A 21,707-nucleotide genomic window follows, 5' to 3' on the forward strand; every position below is an offset into this window, starting at 1 on the left:
AACCCACTCCAGTATTCTTGCCTGGGAAATCTTGTGGACAGAGGAGCCTGGTGGGCTATAATCCATGGGGAGGCAAAAGAGTCAGACACAACTTAGTGACTAAAACAGCAGCAAAAAATCCTACAGATATATTCAAGGTTTTATTTTTTCTTCTATACATGATAAACTAGTTGTTGCATTGTCTATTATGAGTTTAATATCTAGAATCCTTGTAAGTAAAAATGTTATTTTTATTATTTCTACAGGTTTTCCTTCACTGTGACTTCTTAGTTCTTCTCATCTTGATTTTTTTTTTTTTAAGTTTTTCTCTTTGCTCTCCTTTAAAAATATATAGGTGGGGATTTACCAGGTGTAGGATGATAAACTCCCTTCTTATAATATATTGAATTTCCTTCCACCAGGCTCTTGGAGGCACTACTAGTCTAGAACCACTTAAAGCAAGTTCACTTGAAAAATTCCTTGGACCACAGAGAGATACTGTGTGCACAAGATATAAATTCACATCAGAACTAGATCTTTATCACAAGGACTCAGGATCAACCTTTTCCCTTTCCTTTTTCACTTTGCTCACATAGAATGAAAGTATAGTAAATAACACTGATGTCTTGATCACACCCAAAACTCATCATTCCCATTCATGACATTGCCCTCCCTCTTACTCCAAAGAAGAAATTCCTTCTCTAACCATGGAAAAGTGCTGGTATGTCTTCCAAATGATGTAGAAGGCATGACAATCGACAACTCTAAAAATAATCCTCAATCAGTAATGTATGAAAGTGGGTTTGAAATCACATTTCCTTGTCTCTCTGAGGTAATTCTGCACCATCTCCCAGGGCTCCCCAGTCATGTTGAGCCACAGTTGCCCCAAGCAGTATTCAGCAGCTTAACAAAACCCATATTGACCCTCTTACCTACCCTGGCTCATATTCATATGCTCTAGGATCACTTCCTGTCAGTTTGGTTTCCCAGGAAACAAACTTTTTCTGAGACCCTGAGATTTTAAATAAAAGAGACTAATTGGGGAATACTTCTGGGGAATTCCCCGATAGTCCTGTGGTTTGCACTTGGTGCTCTCACTCCTGGGGCCTGGGTTTAAACCCTGGCTGGGGAACTATGATCCTGCAAGACATGTGGTGCAGCCAAAAAAAAAAAAAAAAAGAGTACTTTTACCATATCTAAAGACTGATTAAGCAGGACTGGGCAGAGAGAAAAGTTGAACCTTAATGTAATTGCCCCAGAGACCCCAAATGACTCCTTGGAAGGCTCTGGAGTTACTGGGTTGGCCAAAAAGAGTCTGTTCTGGTTTTTCCATAAAGTGTTATAGAAAAACTCAAATGAACTTTTTGGTCAACCCAGTAGACCAGCCTTTAGAGATTTTCCACTTTGAGACAAAGATGGCACAATCCAGCCATTAGATGCGGGCTACAGAAAGGGAGGGGATGACCTCGCATGAGCGACTGTTTTCAGCTGAGGGCAAATTCTGAACAGAGCCTCAGGACTCAAGGGTCAGTTCCATCCCACATTCATAGGTGTAGTGGATTGAGTGTGTCGTTCTTGAATGAGGACATAGGCCGCATAGTATAGCATCCACTACACCTGCCAATAAACTGCATGCATGTGCCAGGTCACTTCAGCTGTGTACGACCCTTTGCAACCCTATGGACTGTAGCCCACCAGGCTCCTCTGTCCATGGGATTCTCCAGGCATGAACACTGGAGTGGATTGCCATGCACTCCTCCAGGGCATCTTCCCAACCCAAGAATTATCGAACCTGCATCTCCTACATTGGCAGGCAGATTCTTTACCACTAGCGCCACCTGGGAAGCCAGTCAATAAACTGCTTGCACTCAAATCTGACTCTCAAGTTAGCTCCTGTGGAAACCAGACCTAAGGCACAGAGCACCTATTACCCTGATGCTCCCTGTGGTGGGTGGTGTTGGTATAAATCTAATTCATCTCTTCTCAGATCCATGTAGAGGTTCTCTGTTGCTTGTGTTTGAAAAGTCATGGGCCCACGATCCCTGAGATCCACCAGTAACCTCAGAGCTAAAGTGGCTGTGATCATCGGATTTTTCTCTTCTTCATTTCCTCTTAGGTGTTGGCCAAGGAGCTCCTTACTTTCTTGTCAGCTATTTGATATTTCTAAGGAGTTTTTAAGCATCGTTGAAGGTTTGATTTGAATATCTCAATTTGACATTGCTGGAAATAAGAATCTCTGACAGAAATCCTAAATGAAAGATTTTTAGTAGTCAATCAATAGTAAAATGCATCAGTTGGTATTGAAAAATGCTGCACATCATTCAGTGCTTTCTAACACAAATCTCTACCAGCTTAAAAAAGAAGTTTCTCCATTCTCCTGACCCAGTGCCAAGAAAAGAAATGATTTTTACCCTTGCTTCTTTATACCACCAAGAAACAATGATTAGATTTCTGAGGAAAGGACATACAGGACTCTGTAAAATCAAGTTATATTTTAGAGACGAGATAAACCTTTGTGCGGATTATTAAAAAGGTTTAGAATATATGACCTATGTATTTTCTGCAACCAATATCTTGCAAACAAAGCCCTGAGCTGGAACTGAACAAATATGACTCAGAATATAAAAGTATGCTAATGAAATATTATATTTTTTAAATATTGTAACATATTTAAAAAACAATTGCAAGAAGTCACATTATCAGTTTTAGTGTCATCTCTACTATAGTTCTGCATGGTCTGCAGGTTCTCCTTTATGATGCCCTTTTTTAAAAATTAATTATTGGTCTGGCTATGCCAGCATGCCGGATGCTGTAGCATGCAGGATCTTTAGTTGTGGCACGAGGGCTCTAGTTCCCTGACCAGGGGTTGAACCCAGGCCCCTGCATTGGGAGCATGGAGTCCAAGATACTGGCCCAACAGAGAAACCCTTATTTTATGATTTAGTGTAAAAATTGAACCGTTATTTTGCTGTCTGTATATCTTTCTCTCTCCATACTCTCTCAGTGTAGCATAAGCAACTTACAAGCTCCAAGTACATGTCCACCGAGTTATAATATAGAGAAAATCAATTAATAATTAAATAGATAACATTCTATAAAGATATAACTTCAAAAATATTGGAAAGGATGGTATGAAAAAACAAAATGAATTAGGAAGAAATTTTTGATGGCAGATTAGTTATTTGACTGTTCAATGTTTCCTAGCTTAGAATTTTTTTCTTTTGTCCTTTAGATTTTAATGCCAATAAATGAGAACCGAAAATCAAATGGTTTAATGTCCTATTTTTGACTTGTTCATCTCTGGTTTCCTTTGTTTCTTTGATTCTAATAACTTATTTGCTTTACTATAAAATATGGAAACATTTTTAGAGCAATAGAATTCTAGTTTCATTATTTAAGTCGGTAGCAAGAAGTGCACTATAAAGAGGTTCATTTCATGAACTGTTCATAAATAAGCCTATCATAGTAACTGTAAAACTCACATGAAGACATATCACACATAAAACAAATACTCCTCTTTCCCTGAGTCATTGTACATAAGAGCCTTTCCTCTCAGTGCTCACTATGTACTAGGTATGCTCAATATGCTGCCTCATGCAATTCTGACTCTCATCCCCTGAGTTATTGACTAGTGCATATACGCCTGAACTTGAGGGGTAGTGTGCACAGAGAAGGTTGAGAATTAGTAGAAAATGGCAAAAAGTTGTTAATACTGATGCATTCAGCTGTCAATATCCTTGATTTCGTAGCTGTGTGTTAGAGAGTAGGTGAGTTTCTCCAAGAGATACTCCTCACATATTATACACAGACACAGCATCTTCTGTACTGCAGCTTCTCAAAAGGGGCAGTGGACTTTATTTAATATCTCAAGGCCCTGACACCAGTTCCAGCTATATATCTAACTTGACTCTTGTGGCCATCTCCTTGTTAAGGACTGATTTCATTTAATAGCATCCAGATTTCATTTAATAACACAAGTGTGCATGTGTTCTTGCCAAATGGTGAAAGTGTAGCCCTTATCTAGAGCCCTCTCTCCTCTCTTTGCATGCCTCCTAGAGCTGCTATATCCTCATACGGACCTCACTTTTAATGGCAAATTTCAGAGCCTTCCTAATCTTGCCCCATACCATCTCCACCCAGGACATCTCTGTGAGGATCTTCTTGGGATCTCACCTACCAGTTAAAACCAGGGTGGGGAGTACACCTTCTATGCCTTGATAGAAATAGACCAAATGCCTTCACATTCCTACTGCCTGACACTCTTTACTCCTATGAAATTTCTCAAGTTCTTTAGTCTTCTCTCCTTAGAAGCCTATGGGAATGGGAGGTTGAAGGTCATAGAAAACCCTGGAGAGGGTCCTAGGCTCAGCTTAATTTTTAGAATAAAAGAGGATTCATTAATCACCTATTGTTCTCAGATTTGCAACTTTTGATGAAACTCCAAGGTAATAGAAAAAGTGTCCTTTAATAATCAAATAAAGGAATAATTATTATGCCATTTTATTTCCAAGAAAACTGATGTCCAAATGCTGAAGGACTGTTTCAAGGTCAGTTAATTATCAGCATCTCATATGGTCTCCACTTCAACAAACGTCAGGCTTTCAGTCACATTAAATTTCAGTAAAAATAAAAAAAGCTGTACAAACAGCAAGTATTCACAAATAAATATTTGTTGAAGGCAGCCACTACTGGGCTTCCCTGGTGGATCAGATGGTAAAGAAACCTTCTGTGCAGGAGATCCAGATCCGATCCCTGGGTTGAGGAGATTCGCTGGAGAAAGGAATAGCTACCCACTCCAGTATTCTTGCCTGGAGAATCCCATGACAGAGGAGCCTGGCGGGCTACAGTCCATAGAGTCATAAAGAGTCAGACACGACTGAGTGACTAACACAGGCACTTACTACTTACAAATTTCTCTGTAGGTCTTTCCAACTTATATTTGGATATGTACCTTTAGATGGCTTTTTAAAACAGAATGATCTGTATATAACCTATCTCAGAATTGAAAGTTTTATTTGCTCAATAGGCTACAATTAGAATCCACCCATCATGAGCTGATCACCCTCCTCTATGATTTCTATTGCTGGTATGGAATAGCGCAGCTCTCCCCTTTTTCCTCACAAGCACAGAACTAATTCAACTCCAGTGCGACTCCCCAGATTGAAATCCTGAGCTTGTCTGACCTATCTAATGATTGTTCTTTCCAGGAGCCTGTGAGCTCTGAAACTGCAGTGTCGGAGCCAGAGTCTGAACAACTTTCACCAGCATTTCCACTCATTTCATTTAACAGAAAGTGGCAGGACAAAGTCCTCAGTAAACAAGGTTCTGAATTGCTATCAGTTCTAAGAATTAAAGGGCAAGTTTATTGGTCTCTGGCTACACGACACTAAACATGTTTAGAAAAAATAAGGTAAAACCTTAACACAGAGACATCCATCCTGATGAATTGAATGAAGGCAATTGGACAAAAGTCAGGAAGGAGAAATGTGTAAAGAATATACCATAGCACAGTTCAACAGGGTCATGGGAATATTCATCATCAAAAAATTGTGGAGCTACTCTACCCCATTCATACAGCTGTCAGAGTGCTTTCCTTTCCCTCTGGGGCAGAGCTCTGAACTCCCTAGGGTGCTGGTTACAACAGATTCCTCACCAAGCCCAGAGAAAGCTGCTCAGGAAATAAGGAGCCGTCAATAGTAATTTGTGAAACTGTGTCATAGTCCTGTACATATAGTCAAATGACTTCTCTAAGGCAAATTTAGCCATTCACTTCTTTATCTCAACAAATAAAAAATTATTCGTGGACTTTCCATGTCCAAGACTGTGAGCTCACCCTTTGACAGAAACAAAGATAAAAATATGCTTCCTTCCCTTTAATGTTTAATTTGAGAGCAGTGACATAATGACACTATCATAATATGTGCAACTTTTTTCAATGCTTTAAAGCAATGACTTCATCAACATATTGACTTGAAGGCAATATTTCTCTTTCTCAGAAGTCTTGAAATTATCTGAAATCCAAGACTGCATATGGAGATATGGAGACCTTCTGGATGATTTGCATTTGTAAATTCCTTTCACCTTGACTAAACCCAGTAATGTTTTTCCACATTTTCAGTCCATGAAACCCAAAGCACCTTGATTCCCACTGACCTGCCCTACAATCAACAAAACTCTATAAGTTTGGTGAAGATAATTAGCATAATTCTCAGACTTAAGGTTGATATCGACATGATCCTGTTGGCTTTATGGGTGATCTCCATTCCCCTTCTCAAAACAACTGCCATGTTTATATCCATTTCCTAGGTCCATTTTTCATCAAACAGGAAAATTTCTAGAGCAGGGAGAAATTCCTTGTTTTGACCAGATTGTATTTTTCCAGAGTTCTTCCAGAGGATTCTCAGCTCACTGAGTCACCCAATACTAATACTTTGCATATTACTATCTTATAATGGTAGAACAGACATTTCAATGTTGTATATGTTATATCAGCCATTTTTATAACTTTTTATAACAGAGAAGAGTTTCTGCCCTGTTTGACAAATGAGATAATAGAAATTCAGAGAGGTAAGGAATTGGGTATGCTCACAGGAATTAATAATTAGTAAAGTTAGCATGAAAGCAATGTTCTCTGCTGTAAATCTTATCTTGCAATGTAGCAGTTAGAATGGGACCTACTGTGCTGACTCAGTTGATGATGGAACTCTAGGGAGCAGTGCATTAACCTTGAAGAAGGGAATAAGGATCTGATGGAAGGAGCTTAAGCACTAGCTGGGATGAAAGCAGAAAATGCACGAGGGTGGGATGATATGGAAGAATGGCATTGAAACATGCAGATTATCATATGTGAAATGAATCGCCAGTCCAGGCTCGATGCATGAGACAGGGTGCTCAGGGCTGGTGCCCTGGGATGACCCAGAGGGATGGGATGGGGAGGGAGGAGGGAGGGGGGTTCAGGATGGGGAACACATGTACACCCATGGTGGATTCAAGTCAATGTATGGCAAAACCAATACAATATTGTAAAGTAAAATAAATAAACAAATAAATTTTTTTAAAAAAGAAAATGCTAAAGTTCCATCAGAAGTTAGTGCAAATAAAGATGCTTTTTTCCATTTTCCTAAAGAAAATGCAGTCCGTGTTCTCCTCCAAAGTCTCTTTGTGTCAGACTTCATGGGCTTCTTTCTAAATGCTAGTGAGAATGGGGCTGCAGACCCAAATCAAGAGCTGTGTTTCTTCTGGGAGTCATGGAATGCAGACTCATGTAACATATACAATGCATACTCAGTCATGTTTGACTCTTTGCATGGACTATAGACCACCAGGCTCCTCTGTCCATGGAATTTTTCAGGCAAGACTACTGGAGTAGGTTGTCATTTCCTCCTCTCGGGGATCTTCCTGACTCAGGGATCAAGTCCATGTCTCCTATTTCTCCTGCATTGGCAGGCAGATTCTTTACCACTGTGTGATCTGTACATCCATCTAACAAGATGTCAAACCAATTCTTGGTAGAGGCTGCATTCTTCCCACACAGCACAGCTCCATCATTCCATCGGTGATTCTGGAGGCCAAGGATGTGCTTCTTTGACACTGTGAAGCATCTGCAGTGGTGTTGGTAGTGGTGACAGTGGAAGCAGGAATTGCGCCAAAATGGGAGAGTCAACTGAGGATTACACTTGGAAGCTAATAAGACCATCTCATAAGCATCCTTGAAACATGAATTAAGAGACTCACAAAAATAAATTCTGATACTACATAAAGATTGAAGCTTCTGAAACTGTTTGTGGGGCACATGTCAAAGGAATAAGAGATGATTGCTAGCTTGGCCTCATTTTAACTCCAAGATTATGTGATTTGAGGCATAAAGTTTAAAAAGATTCAAAGAAATTGTAGAGATTCATAGTGTTTGAAGGAAACCCTATCATCATCCTCATTATCACCATAACTAGTGACAGAAAGACTTGTATCTGAGAGGGTCATAAATATTTTTATAATTTAATACTTTAACTTTTAAATTAAAGAAGAAAAGTAAAGTATATGTTTAGGGCAGTTAATGTTTATCATCCTTAATTCTCCTTTCTTTTTGTGTCTGTTCGCCTCTACCCTAGATCCCCTCAGCACAGAGCATTCTCACATGACAAAGGTCTTAGATGCTTGCTGAATATGAGTCTTTGTAGTTTTGTTCTTGCTGTAACCTCCACAAATTGATAAACTCAAAGCACAGTTCAGGAGAATCATGCCTATGTTGTTGGAAAGCAAAAACTTTCCCTTGAACAGACTTCAAAGGAAAACTTCAGGACACTCACAGCATACTAAGTGATCTTCCTTCTTGTGGATTAGTCTGCAGAGCCACTTCCACACCATATTCTGACTTGTAATTCAGTCAGAAATAGGAGAATCAAAAGCACACTCCTCCAAGTGTAAGTGTGCCTGACCGCATCCCTGATTAACGGAGGTGGGAATAAAATGCTCACTTACATAAACATCCAGGAGGATAACGCTCCTTGTGTAATTAATGAGAGTCTCTGTAGAGCATGGATGGATTTGCTTTCATCCTGATAGCCATAGTTTATTAGAGAAGAATTCTTAGTTGCTCTGTGATCTTTTTTTCAGTGATTTCCATAGTTTCACCATAGGTTTACCACAAATTTCCATAGGTTACCAGGGGCTAAGATATAACATCCTGTTTTACTTGTTTTTAACAGACCCAGTAATTTGGGGATAAAGTCTTGTTGATGATGAAAATATAGTTTTGTTACTTATCTAAATTTCTCGGTTAATTTTTTTGCAGTTTCCATTGCAACAGGAGCAAAATATGGAACAACATTTATATCACTAACTGACCAAATGTAGCAGCCACAGAAGTATTTGCATCAAAAAAAATAAATAAATAAAGCATGTTTAACCACTAACAAGGCATTAAAGGTTATTACAGAAAATGTAAGGATATATGAATGAAGAATGAACTTTATAAACATCTGTAGTCTCAGTATCTAGAAAATGACTCTTTTGGTACATTTCTTCATAGATTTCTTACTCATATGGTTTTTCACAGAGCTGAAATCTTGTCAAAAACTACAATGGTTAGGTGCCTACCTGGAGGACCTGGAGTAGTTGATACATGGTAAAAAGGACTCAGAAAAGTAGCACACAGAAATGGGATTAGCATACTGCATTTTAATCAATGAATAAGATTAAATGAAGAAAACGTTTTAAATGTTATGAATTGATTATTTCAGTAAATATATATTGTGTCTACTACATCCCCTGGTATGGTACTGAGTGTGCATGGATGCTGAGTCATGTCCAAATCCTTGTGACCCCATGGACTGTAGCCTGCCAGGCTCCACTGTCCATGGAATTTTCCAAGCAAGGATACTGGAATGGATTGCCATTTCCTATTCCAGGAGGTACTGGGTGTATTTAATATTTAATTGAATGTTTTATGATTCATAAAGGAAAGTGTTGATTCTTATGAGCACTACATCTGGAGTTTTCTGATTATGTAATAATAATACTTTATCATGTAATAATAATACTCATATTGATTGTACTAATCCTCTTGTTTGGGAAGTGTTGAGTGGAGCATTTAACTTGCCCCATGTCTAACTCTTGCTAAGCCAAAGGATGCCTGTGTAAATAGGTAGTTAACAGAGACTTCATGGAATACAAAAGTTTATGGAAACCTAAAGGTTTTCTTTTCCCCTCTAATGAGGCAAGAATATTGTCTAAGAATAATATCTTAGACAAAAGGAATATTTGAAGCATGATGTTCTAATTGCACAGTTCATAGTGACCAATACCGCAAGCACAAGTGGATTATACAAGTAGGCTATTGTTTATACTTTATGCCAAAAAACTCAAATTCAAACACCTCTACTGCCAGCCTAGTTTATCTTTCCTCTGATCTAAAAAGAAAATGTGAAGTGAAATCCCCGTGAAAGAGGTTACATTTTGTGTTACAAAACAAAACCCGCCAAAGCTGAAACAATTTGAATAACAAAATGTGTAAAATGGTGTTGGATCAAAACCCAAGGTATAAAGTAAATATCCACGAGCCTATACTGATATTTTTTAAATGACGGAATAAATAAATAAATGCAGGAGAAGAGACAAATATCCCTTCTGGAATTCCCAATATGTATGTAGATATTCTGCTCTCAAGGAAGTAGGGCATTAACCCCCTACTAATTAAATATACGGACCAGGCAGTGGCTTCCTTCCTGTGAGCACAGTGTAGACATGGGGGTGGGAGTATCTTTGTGGTGGAGCAATCTGGAAAACACTACCCTGGCCAAGCGATTGAGAGTGACAACAGTGAGAAGTCATGTTGATAGTATGGACCTCTGACATGATGTGAAAAAAATAACACTTTATATCTGTGGTTTTCCTCCTCAAAACTAACCCTCAGTCTGGGACTCTCTTGGCCATCCAACGGTTAAGACTACGCACTCCCAATGCAGGCAGCCCAGGTTTGATCCCTCATCAGGGAACTAGATCTGACATGCCACCACTAAGACCCAGTGCAGCGACAACCCACCACCACCACCAAAAAAAAAAAAAAAAAAAATCAAACAAACGAAAAACTCAACCTCAGTCTAATCATGAAAAAAAATCAGAAAATTCTTACTGAGGGACACTATACAAAATAGTTGACCATTACTCTTCAAAACTGTCAAATTTACCCTAAACAAGGAAACCCTGAAAAACTGTCATAGCCCGGAGAAGGGTACAGAGACATGACAATTAAATGAAATGTGTCACCATCAGTGGGATACTGGAACAGAAAAGGATTCTTTTAATTTAAAAGGCCAAGGAATACAAGCAACTCCAGCAACTTCTGCAGCTCAATTCCAGAAAAATAAATGACCCAATCAGAAAATGGGCTAAAGAATTAAACAGACATTTCTCCAAAGAAGACATACAGATGGCTAACAAACACATGAAAAGATGCTCAACATCACTCATTATCAGAGAAATGCAAATCAAAACCACAATGAGGTACCATTACACGCCAGTCAGGATGGCTGCTATCCAAAAGTCTACAAGTAATAAATGCTGGAGAGGGTGTGGAGAAAAGGGAACCCTCTTACACTGTTGGTGGGAATGCAAACTAGTACAGCCGCTATGGAAAACAGTGTGGAGATTTCTTATAAAACTGGAATTAGAACTGCCATGTGACCCAGGAATACCACTTCTGGGCATACACACTGAGGAAACCAGATCTGAAAGAGACACGTGCATCCCAATGTTCATCACAGCACTATTTATAATAGCCAGGACATGGAAGCAACCTAGATGCCCATCAGCAGACGAATGGATAAGGAAACTGTGGTACATATACACCATGGAATATTACTCAGCTGTTACAAAGAATTCATTTGAATCAGTTCCAATGAGAAGGATGAAACTGGAGCCCGTTATACAGAGTAAAGTAAGCCAGAAAGATAAAGATCATTACAGCATACTAACACATATATATGGAATTTAGAAAGATGGTAATGATAACCCTATATGCAAAACAGAAAAAGAGACAGAGATGTACAGAACAGACTTTTGGACTCTGGGAGAAGGCGAGGGTGGGATGTTTCGAGAGAACAGCATGTATATTATCTATGGTGAAACAGACCACTGGCCCAGGTGGGATGCATGAGACAGGTGCTCGGGCCTGGTGCACTGGGAGGACCCAGAGGAATCGGGTGGGGGGGGAGGTGGGAGGGGGGATCGGGATGGGGAATACATGTAACTCCATGGCTGATTCATGTCAATGTATGACAAAACCCACTGCAATGTTGCGAAGTAATTAGCCTCCAACTAATAAAAATAATTGAAAAAATAAATAAAAGACCAAGGAAAAAATAAATTTAAAATATTATTCATTATTTTTCAAAGTCTGGAAGATTTTCCTCAGAAAGAAAGTGCCCCTCTGCTGAGCCTCAACAAAACAGTGGAGCTGTGCCTCTTAAGTTAACCCATCCACATGATACATGAACTGGCAGGCATTCCATCTTCCAATAACCAGACTCACTCTGACAAGTGAGAGCACCACAGAAGGAGTTAGAACCCGAGAAGATTTTTGTTGTTGTTGTTGCTGTTATTTTAACAAAGGAAAGAAAAGGAAAATTATTTGACTTATGAAAAACAGGACCATTACATTCTGTCCTGAGATGAATGACAAAGTTAGGGGAAATGCTGGCTAGCTAAAGGGATGCCAGTAGAATTTAGATGCATTATTCACTACAGAAATCAAAAGCGGGCATAGATTGATGGGCGATGTTAAATTCTGACCCAGCAGAAGAGTTGTGGTCAGCACCAGAAAAATCATACACCTCCTGCATGAGGTGCAGGAGACAGGGATGAGACAACAGGTCAGGAGACAGGGCAACCAGGGCAAATAAAGAACCTGAGTACAAAGCTTGACAAAGGAAAATGGTTCAGAGTACAAGTCATGGATAAAGCAGGACTCTCGACATCTCATTGCTCTTTGGATTCTGCCAGCTTGGTGCCCAGGGTTTTCATATTGGCTGGTTTGAAAGTTTGAGGTGCGAATGGAGAACAGCAGAAAACAGTATAACACCAGAATGTGAATTACAGACATCACACACTTTTTCCGATTTAGTCTCATGATGAGAGGCTAGGGAAAGAAAGAACCATTTTCTGGTTCTAATTTAGCAAATATTACTCAGTTGCTGTGGTTGTGTACAAATGGCTTCAGTAAAATCTCCTCATTCTCTCTTGTGTATACCTCCACTCTCCCCTCTAAATGTGATGTGTGCAATTTGGACAAAACTGTTTGGAAGCTAAGATTGTCTTCAAGAAGTGAGGGTTTTATGGTTTGTTTTCCCCTCTTTTCCTAAATTCTGTCAGGTTCATTTTCATGTATTTGTCATTTCTACAGTGATTCAATCTCTATCTTCAATACCTAGTCTATTGATGAAGAAAAACATTGATAGAAAATAACAGAAATACGAGTTGAATAATTTTGTGTAGGTCTGTCTAATGTAATTAAAAAAACTGACAGTAAATTCAAAATGAAAACTAGGTTAGGTCTATTTTGTGGGTAATGGCTGCTGGAGATCTCAATAGAGATTTGTAAAATGATATTAGTCTTTGGTGAAAAAGGATTGTACAGTCAAGCGGCAGAACTTGCTATGGATGTGAGGGGAGTAAGTGAAAGCACTTTGGTCACAATTTACAATACTTGTATTACAATACAATACAGTTCTTTAGCAATTTACACTTGCTAAAATAAGGAAAATATTTAAAATTCATGCATAAAACTTAGATTATCATTTTTCATCTTTTTTTTTTTCACAGTTTAGACCACTATTTAAAGATTAACTAAATTTATGGTCCTAAACATTACTAATAAACCACATTGTTGATTTATGATAGTATCTATGTACTGAAGCATCATGATGGAGCCACACACAATGACATGTTAGACCAAGTCTTGGTAAAACAAATTATCTCTTCTTTTATTCCAAATGCATGTAGTGTAACACCCTAATGAGACCCCTCAGTGGTGCAGTACAGTGTGTAATGGTAATTGCTTAGAGTGATGTAGGGTAGGGTATATTTGCAGAAAGAATTTTTTTTTACTTTGCATTATAGCTGTTTGGGGTAAAAACATAAAACACACTCCTGGATCTGTTAGCTTTATACCCAGTTTGTCAAACTGGATTGGCTTAATTGCTACATTACAAATAATGCACATCAATATCTGTCTTCCTCTTCCCTCCCCCATCTCCCCTCAACTGTTAAAAATTTTAGATAACTATTAATTAGATAACTGATTAATCCAACTCAGATGAAGTACATGTGCTACCTAATGATAAAGAAGAAGCAATGAGGCTTCAAATCAAAAACACTCAGCCACAAATGAATCTATACAACTCATTGGGTGTTCACCACTATTGAAAAAATCCTGTAGTTTGTACTCATTTTCTGACCAAAACTCTGTGGATCTACCTTTGCTTTCTACAAATCCAGCATGGATTTTCATCAGAATATCAATGATTAATTAAGCTCATTTATAGATTATTTAAATAATGCTGCTTATTGTAATTTTTAAAAATCCCATTAGGATAGCAAGGGCATTACAAATGAATAACATATACAATATTAGAATGGGTAGCCATTCCCTTCTCCAGGGAATCTCTCTGACCCAAGGATTGAATCTGACTCTTCTGTGGCTCTTGCATTGCAGGCATATTCTTTACCACTGTGCTACCTGAGACGCCCAAATACAATGCAGCCTGGGTTTACCTCGAAGCCAGGCTTCAACAGTACATGAACCGTGAAATTCCAGATGTTCAAGCTGGATTTAGAAAAGGCAGAGGAACCAAAGATCAAATTGCCAACATCTGTTGGATCATCAAAAAAGCACGAGAGTTCCAGAAAAACATATACTTCTACTTTATTGACTACGCCAAAGCCTTTGACTATGTGGATCACAACAAAATGTGAAAAATTCTTAAAGAGATGGGAATACCAGACCACCTTACCTCCCTCCTGAGAAATATGTATGCAGATCAAGAAGAAATAGTCAGAACGGGACATGGAACTACAGACTGGTTCCAAATTGGGAAAAGAGTAGGTCAAGGCTATATATTGTCACCCTGCTTTGTTAACTTATATGCAGAGTACATCATGTGAAATCCCAGGCTGAATGAAGCACAAATCAGAATCAAGATTGCCAGGAGAAATATCAGTAACCTCAGATATGCAGATGACACCACCCTCATGGCAGAAAGTGAAGAAGAACTAAAGAACCTCTTAATGAAAGTGAAAGAGGAGAGTGAAAAACTTGGCTTAAAGCTCAACATTCAGAAAACTAAGATCATGGCATCCAGTCCCATCATTTAATGGCAAATAGGTGGGGAAACAATGGAAACAGACAGACTTTATTTGGGGGGGGGGCCTCCAAAAATCACTACAGATGGTGACTGCAGCAATGAAATTAAAAGACACTTGCTCCATGGAAGAAAAGTTGTGACAAACCTAGACATATTAAAAAGCAAAGACATTCCTTTGCCAACAAAAGTCCATCTAGTCAAAGCTATAGTTTTTTCCAGTAGTCCATGTGACAGCTGAGCACCGAAGAATTGATGCTTTTGAACTGTGGTGTTTGAGAAGACTCTTGAGAGTCCCTTGGACTGCAAGGAGTTCCAACCAGTCCATCCTAAAGGAAATCAGTCCTGAATATTCATTGGAAGGACTGATACTGAAGCTGAAACTCAAATACTTTGGCCACCTCATGTGAAGACCTGACTCATTTGAAAAGACCCTGATGCTAAGAAAGATTAACAATGGGAGAAGAAGGGAATGACAGAGGATGAGATGGTTGGATGGCATGACTGACTCGATGGACATGAGTTTGAGCAAGCTCCAAGAGTTGGTGATGGACAGGGAAGCCTGGCATGCCACAGTCTGTGGGGTCGCAAAGAGTTAGACACGTCTGAGCGACTGAACTGAACTGGTAGATTCCTGATGTAGGGATGTTTGTTACTTTGAATCTCTTTCCACTCTGCTGATTTCTTCTTCTATTGCTCACTCTTGATTTTTGTTGGTCATCTTTCATATACCAGGATGACACATACCTTTGCACTTGAACTGAGCATATTCCTGGGCTACTATCAATACACCAACTACAGACAAATATTCAAAACCCTCAATTACTTAAAGTAAGTCTTCCAAGTCAAATTCTTCCAGTGTACATTCTGTTAAGTTGTATGTGGATCATGTCTCTGTGAGTGCTCAATCATGTCTGACTCTCCGTGATCCTATGGTCTGTATATCTCCAGGCTCCTCTGTCAATGGGATTCTCCCCGCAAGAATAATTGAGTGGGCTGCCTCCATTAGTAGTAGTAGGAAGATCCTCCAGGGGATATTTTAAACATTGTTTCTCCTTTTCCATTATGGCTAGAAATGGTGGGCAGACTTTACACTAGCAGGAATATATCTTCTAAATGAAATAATAGAAGAATGTATCTTTGAAAAGAAATAAATGAAATCTGGGATTTCATTTGATCCATAGCAATTGATTATTGATTAGTGATCTGTAGCAATATCAAGTAACATGTTACCTCAAAATTATCTAGGCTAATAATTGACCATCTGAAAATTTCCTTCTGGTTTAAAAGCATCCTTGGAGGGAGGTCCAAGAAGGAAGGGATATACGTAGACATGGCTGACTCACTTCATTGTACAGCAGAAACTAATACAACGTTGTAAAGCAAATATGGTCCAATCAAAAAAAAAAAGATCATCCTTGCTAGACTCTGGAGATTTAAGACATAAAAGACACTGCCTCTTGTGGCATTGAAAACCCATTAAAGGAAATAAGTACCAAATTATAAAGTTTTGCCAACCACAAGAAAGTTATGAAAAAGGTTGGAATATTTCCTTCAAATTTTGGTTTAAAGAATAATCACTTTATGTGCCTCCTAAAAATGCAGCTTCTACATGCCCCAGAATTGGAAGACTATATATTTGGATTCTGTCATCTATCTGCCTAAAGGCTACCCAATCCAAATAATAGTGGTATTTGATATCAAACACTGTTCTTATATAATATCTGTATAAACTGCCATTAGGAAACTTTGGTGTTTTTATTAATCTGTATCACACAACTCAAGTACAAGCAATATCTATAGTATGTTGATGCTACATTAAGTAAGGACCTTCAACCACTGTGACCCCCAAAAACACTTTAAGAGGGTATCTTCTATGAGCACTTTTTTTTTTAATGAGTACTTTTTATAGGAGTGCTGAAGCTGCCTCCAGAACAAGAAGTCTGTATTTTTTTAATTAATTCATTTTTTATTGAAGAATCATTGCTTTACAGAATTTTGTTGTTTTCTATCAAACCTCAACATGAATCAGCCATAGGTATACACATATCCCCTCCCTTTTGAAACTCCCTTTCATCTCCCTACCCATCCCACCCCTCTAGGTTGATACAGAGGCCCTTTTTGAATTTCCTGAGCCATAGAGCAAATTCTTATTGGCTATTTATTTTACATATAGTAATGTAAATTTTCATGTTACTCGTTCCATACACCTCACCCTCTCATCCCCTCTCCCCATGTCCATAAGTCTATTCTGTATGTCTGTTTCTCCACTGTTGCCCTGTCAATAAATTCTTCAGTACCATTTTTCTAGATTCCATATATATGCGTTAGAATATGATATTTATCTTTCTCTTTCTGACTTACTTCACTCTGTATAATAGGCTCTAGTTTCATCCACCTCATTAGAATTGACTCAAATGTGTTCCTTTTTATGGTTGAGTAATATTCCAGTGTGTATATGTATCACAATTTCTTTATCCATTCATCTGTCAACAGACATCTAGGTTGCTTCCATGTTCCAGCTATTGTAAATAGTGCTTCAAAGAACAATGGGATACATGTGTATTTTTCAATTTTGGTTTCCTCAGAGTATATGTCTAGGAGTGGGATTGTTGGGTCATATGATGGTTTTATTCTTATTTTTTTTTAAGGAATCTTCATACCATCTTCCATAGTGGCTGTATCAATTTACATTCCCACCAACAGTGCAAGAGTGTTCCCTTTTCTCCACACCATCTCCAGCATTAATTGTTCGTAGACTTTTTGATGGTCATTCTGACTGGTGTGAGGTGATATCTCATTGTGGTTTTGATGTGCATTTCCCTAATAATGAGCAGTGTTGAGCATCTTTTCATGTGTTTGTTAGCCATCTGTATGTCTTCTTTGGAGAAATGTCTGTTTAACTTATTTTCCCACTTTTTGATTTGGTTATTTGTTTCTCTGGTATTGAGTTGTATGAGCTACTTGTGTATTTTGGAAATTAATCCTTTGTCAGTTGTTTCATTTGCTATTATTTTCACCCATTCTGAGGGTTGTCTTTTCACCTTGCTTCTAGTTTCCTTTGCAGTGCAAAAGCTTTTAAGTTTAATCAGGTGGCACTTATTTACTTTTGTTTTTATTCTCATTACTTTAGGAGGTGGGTCAAAGAGGATCTTGCCTTGATTTATGTCATCGAGTGTTCTGCCTATGTTTTCCTCTAAGAGTTTTATAGTTTCTGGTCTCACATTTAGTTCTTTAATCCATTTTGAGTTTATCTTTGTACACTGTGTTGCAATGGTGAATGAAATTGATTCCTTAATTTCTCTATCTGATTTTTCATTGTTAGTATATAAAAATGCAAGTGATTTCTGTGTATTGATTTTGTATCCTCCAACTTTTCTAAATTCACTGATTAGTTCTAGTAATTTTCTGATACTATCTTTAGGGTTTTCTATGTATAGAATCATATCATCTGCAAAGAGTAAGAGCTTTACTTCTTTTCTGATGTGGATTGCTTTTTTTTTTTTTTTTCTTCTCTGATTGTTGTAGCTAGGACTTCCAGAACTATGTTGAATAATAGTGGCGAAAGTGGAGACCCTTGTCTTTGTCCTGATCTTAGGGTGAATGCTTCTAGTTTTTCACCATTGAGAATCATGTTTGCTGTAGACATCATATATGACCCTTACTATGTTGTGGTAGGTTCCTTCTGTGCCCATTTTTTAATGAGTTTTAATCATAAATGGGTGCTGAATTATGTCAAAGGCTTTTTCTGTATCTATTGAGATGATCTTATGGATTTTATCTTTCAGTTTCTTAATATGGTGTATCACATTGATTGATTTGCATGTATTGAAGAATCCTTGCATTTCTGGAATTAACCCAACTTGATCATGGTATATGAGCTTTCTGATGAGTTGCTGAATACTGTTTGCTAAAATGATGTTGAGGATTTTTGCATCTATGTCATCAGTGATATTGGCCTGTAGTTTTCTTTCTTTGTGTTGTCTTTGTCTGGCTTTGGTATCAAGGTGACAGTGGCCTCTTAGAATGAGTTTGGAGGTGTTCCTTCCTCTACAATTGTTGAAAGGGTTTTAGAAGGATAGGCATTAGCGCGTCTCTAAATGTTTGATAGAATTCACCTGTGAAGCCATGTGGTCCTGGGCTTTCGATTTTGGGGGGGATTTTTGATCACAGCTTCAATTTCTGTGCTTATAATTGGGTTGTTCATAATTTCTATTTCTTCCTGGTTCAGTCTTGGAAGACTGAACTTTTCTAAGAATCTGTCCATTTCTTCCAGGTAATCTATTTTAGTGCCATATGTTGTACATAACAGTCTCATATAATTCTTTGTATTTCTGCAATGTCTGTTGTAACCTCTCATTTTTAATTTCTAATTTTGTTGATTTGATTCTTCTCTCTTTTTTTCTTGATGAGTCTGGCTAAAGGTTTTTCAATTTTGTTTATCTTCTCAAAGAACCAGGTTTTAGTTTTATTTATCTTTACTATTGTTTCTTTCATTTCTCTTTCATTTATGTCTGCTTGGATCTTTATTATTTCTTTCCTTCTACTAATGTTGAGGGTTTTTTGTTCTTCTTTTTTCAGCTGTTTCAGGTGTAAAGTTAGGTTGTCTATTTGATGTTTTTCTTGTTTCTTGAGGTAGGATTGTACTGCTATAAATTTCCCTCTTAGAACTGCTTTGGCTGCACCCCCAAAGGTTTTGAGTTGTTGTGTTTTCATTGTCATTTGTTTCTAGAAATTTATTTCCCTTTTGATTTCTTCAGTAACCTGTTGGTTATTTAGAAACGTCTTTTTAAAATCTCCATGTGTTTGTGTTTCTTACAGTTTTTTTCCTTATAATTGAAATCTAGTCTCACAGCATTGTGGTCAGAGAAGATGCTTGATACAATTTCAATTTTCTTAAATTTCCTGAGGTTTGATTTGTGACCCAAGACATGATCCATCCTGGAGTATATCCCATGTGCACTTGAGAAGAAGGTGTATTCTTCTGCATTTGGATGGAATGTCCTGAAGATATCAATGAGATCCATCTCATCTAATGTATCATCTAAGACTTGTGTTTCCTTATTAATTTTCTGCTTTGATGATCCATCCATTGGTGTGAGTGGGGTGTTAAAGCCTCCTACTATTATTGTGTTACGGTCAATTTACCTTTTATGTCTATCAGTGTTTGGGGTGCTCCTATGTTGGGTGCATAGATATTTACAATTTTTATGTCTTCCTCTTGGATTGACTCCTTGATCATTATGTAGTGTCCTTCCTTATCTCTTGTAATCCTCGTTATTTTAAGGTCTATTTTGTCTGATATGAGGATTGCTACTCCAGCTTTATTTTGCTTCCCATTGGCATGGGATGTATTTTTCCATCCTCTCATTTTCAGTCTATATGTGTCTTTAGGTCTGAAGAGGGTTTCTTGTAGACAGCATATATATGGGTCTTGTTTTTTTATCCATTCAGCCAGTCTGTGTCTTTTGGTTGGAGGATTTAGTCCTTTTACATTTAAAGTAGTTATTGAAATATATGTTCCTATTGCCATTTTCTTAATTGTTTGGGGCTGATTTTGTAGATCTTTTTTCTTCTTTTGTATTTCTTCAGTATAAAATTCCCTTTAACACTTGTTGTAAAACTGGCTTGGTGTTACTTAATTCTCTTAATGGTACAGTAATCTTGGTTGTAGATTTTTCCCTTTCAGTACTTTAAATATATCCTGCCATTCCCTTCTGGCCTTCAGAGTTTCTGCTGAAAGATCAGCTGTTATGGGATTTCCCTTGTACTTTACTTGCTGCTTCTCCCCTGCTGCTTTTATTATTCTTTCTTTGTGTTTAGTCTTTGTTAGTTTGAGTAATATGTGTCTTGCCATGTTTCTCCTTGGGTTTGTCCTGTATGGGACTATGATCCTCTTGGACTTGGTTGATTATTTCCTTTTCCATGTTGGGGACATTTTCAATTATAATCTCTTCAAAAATTTTCCCATACCCTTTCTTTTTCCCTTCTTCTTCTGGGATCCCTATAATTCAAATGTTGGTGTATTTGATATTGTCCCAGAGGTCTCTGAGACTATCCTCAGTTCTTTCCATTCTTTCTTTTTTTTAATTGGTGGCTAATTACTTTACAATAGTGTAGTGGTTTTTGCCATACACTGACATGAATCAGCTATGGGTTTACATGTGTTCCCCATCCTGAAACCCCCCTCCCACCTCCCTCCCTATCCCATTACTTTATTCCACTCTTCAGAAGTTATTTCCACCATTTTATCTTCCAGCTCACTGATTCGTTCTTCTGTTTCAGATATTCTGCTACTGAATTCCTTCCAGAAATTCCTTCTAATTTCAGTAATTGTGTAGTCTGTTTCTGTATATTTCTTCTTTAATTCTTCTAGGTCTTTGTTAATTGATTTTTGCATTTTCTCTATTTTGTTTTCAAGGTTTTTGATCATCTCTACCATCATTATTCTGAATTCTTTTTCAGGAAGTTTGGCTATTTCCTCTTCATTTATTTGGACTTCTGTGTTTCTAATTTGTTCCTTCATTTGTGTAGGAAATTTCTCTGCCTTTTCATTTTTTTTTTTTTTTTTGACTTAGTGTATTTGAGGTTTCCTTTTCCCAGGCTTCAAGGGAAGAGTCTGCCCAGCTGATCATGTGGATTGAATCTGCAGCTTGTACAGCTGATTGGAAGACTTTGCATCTTCTTCCTTAGCCACACTGCCCCTGGGTTTCAAATGTGGTTTTATTCCCAGCTCTGCATATGGGTTGTCCACTGGGGCTTTCTCTTGAGGCTGCCCTGGAGGAATTGGGTTTGCCCCTGTGAGGGCCAGGTGTGGAGGTGGTGCAGCTGCTTGTCACAGGGGTTCTAGCAGCACCAGGTGCTCAGGGGAGT

This window comes from Cervus elaphus, chromosome 15, assembly GCF_910594005.1.
Source record: "Cervus elaphus chromosome 15, mCerEla1.1, whole genome shotgun sequence".
NCBI lineage: Eukaryota > Metazoa > Chordata > Mammalia > Artiodactyla > Cervidae > Cervus > Cervus elaphus.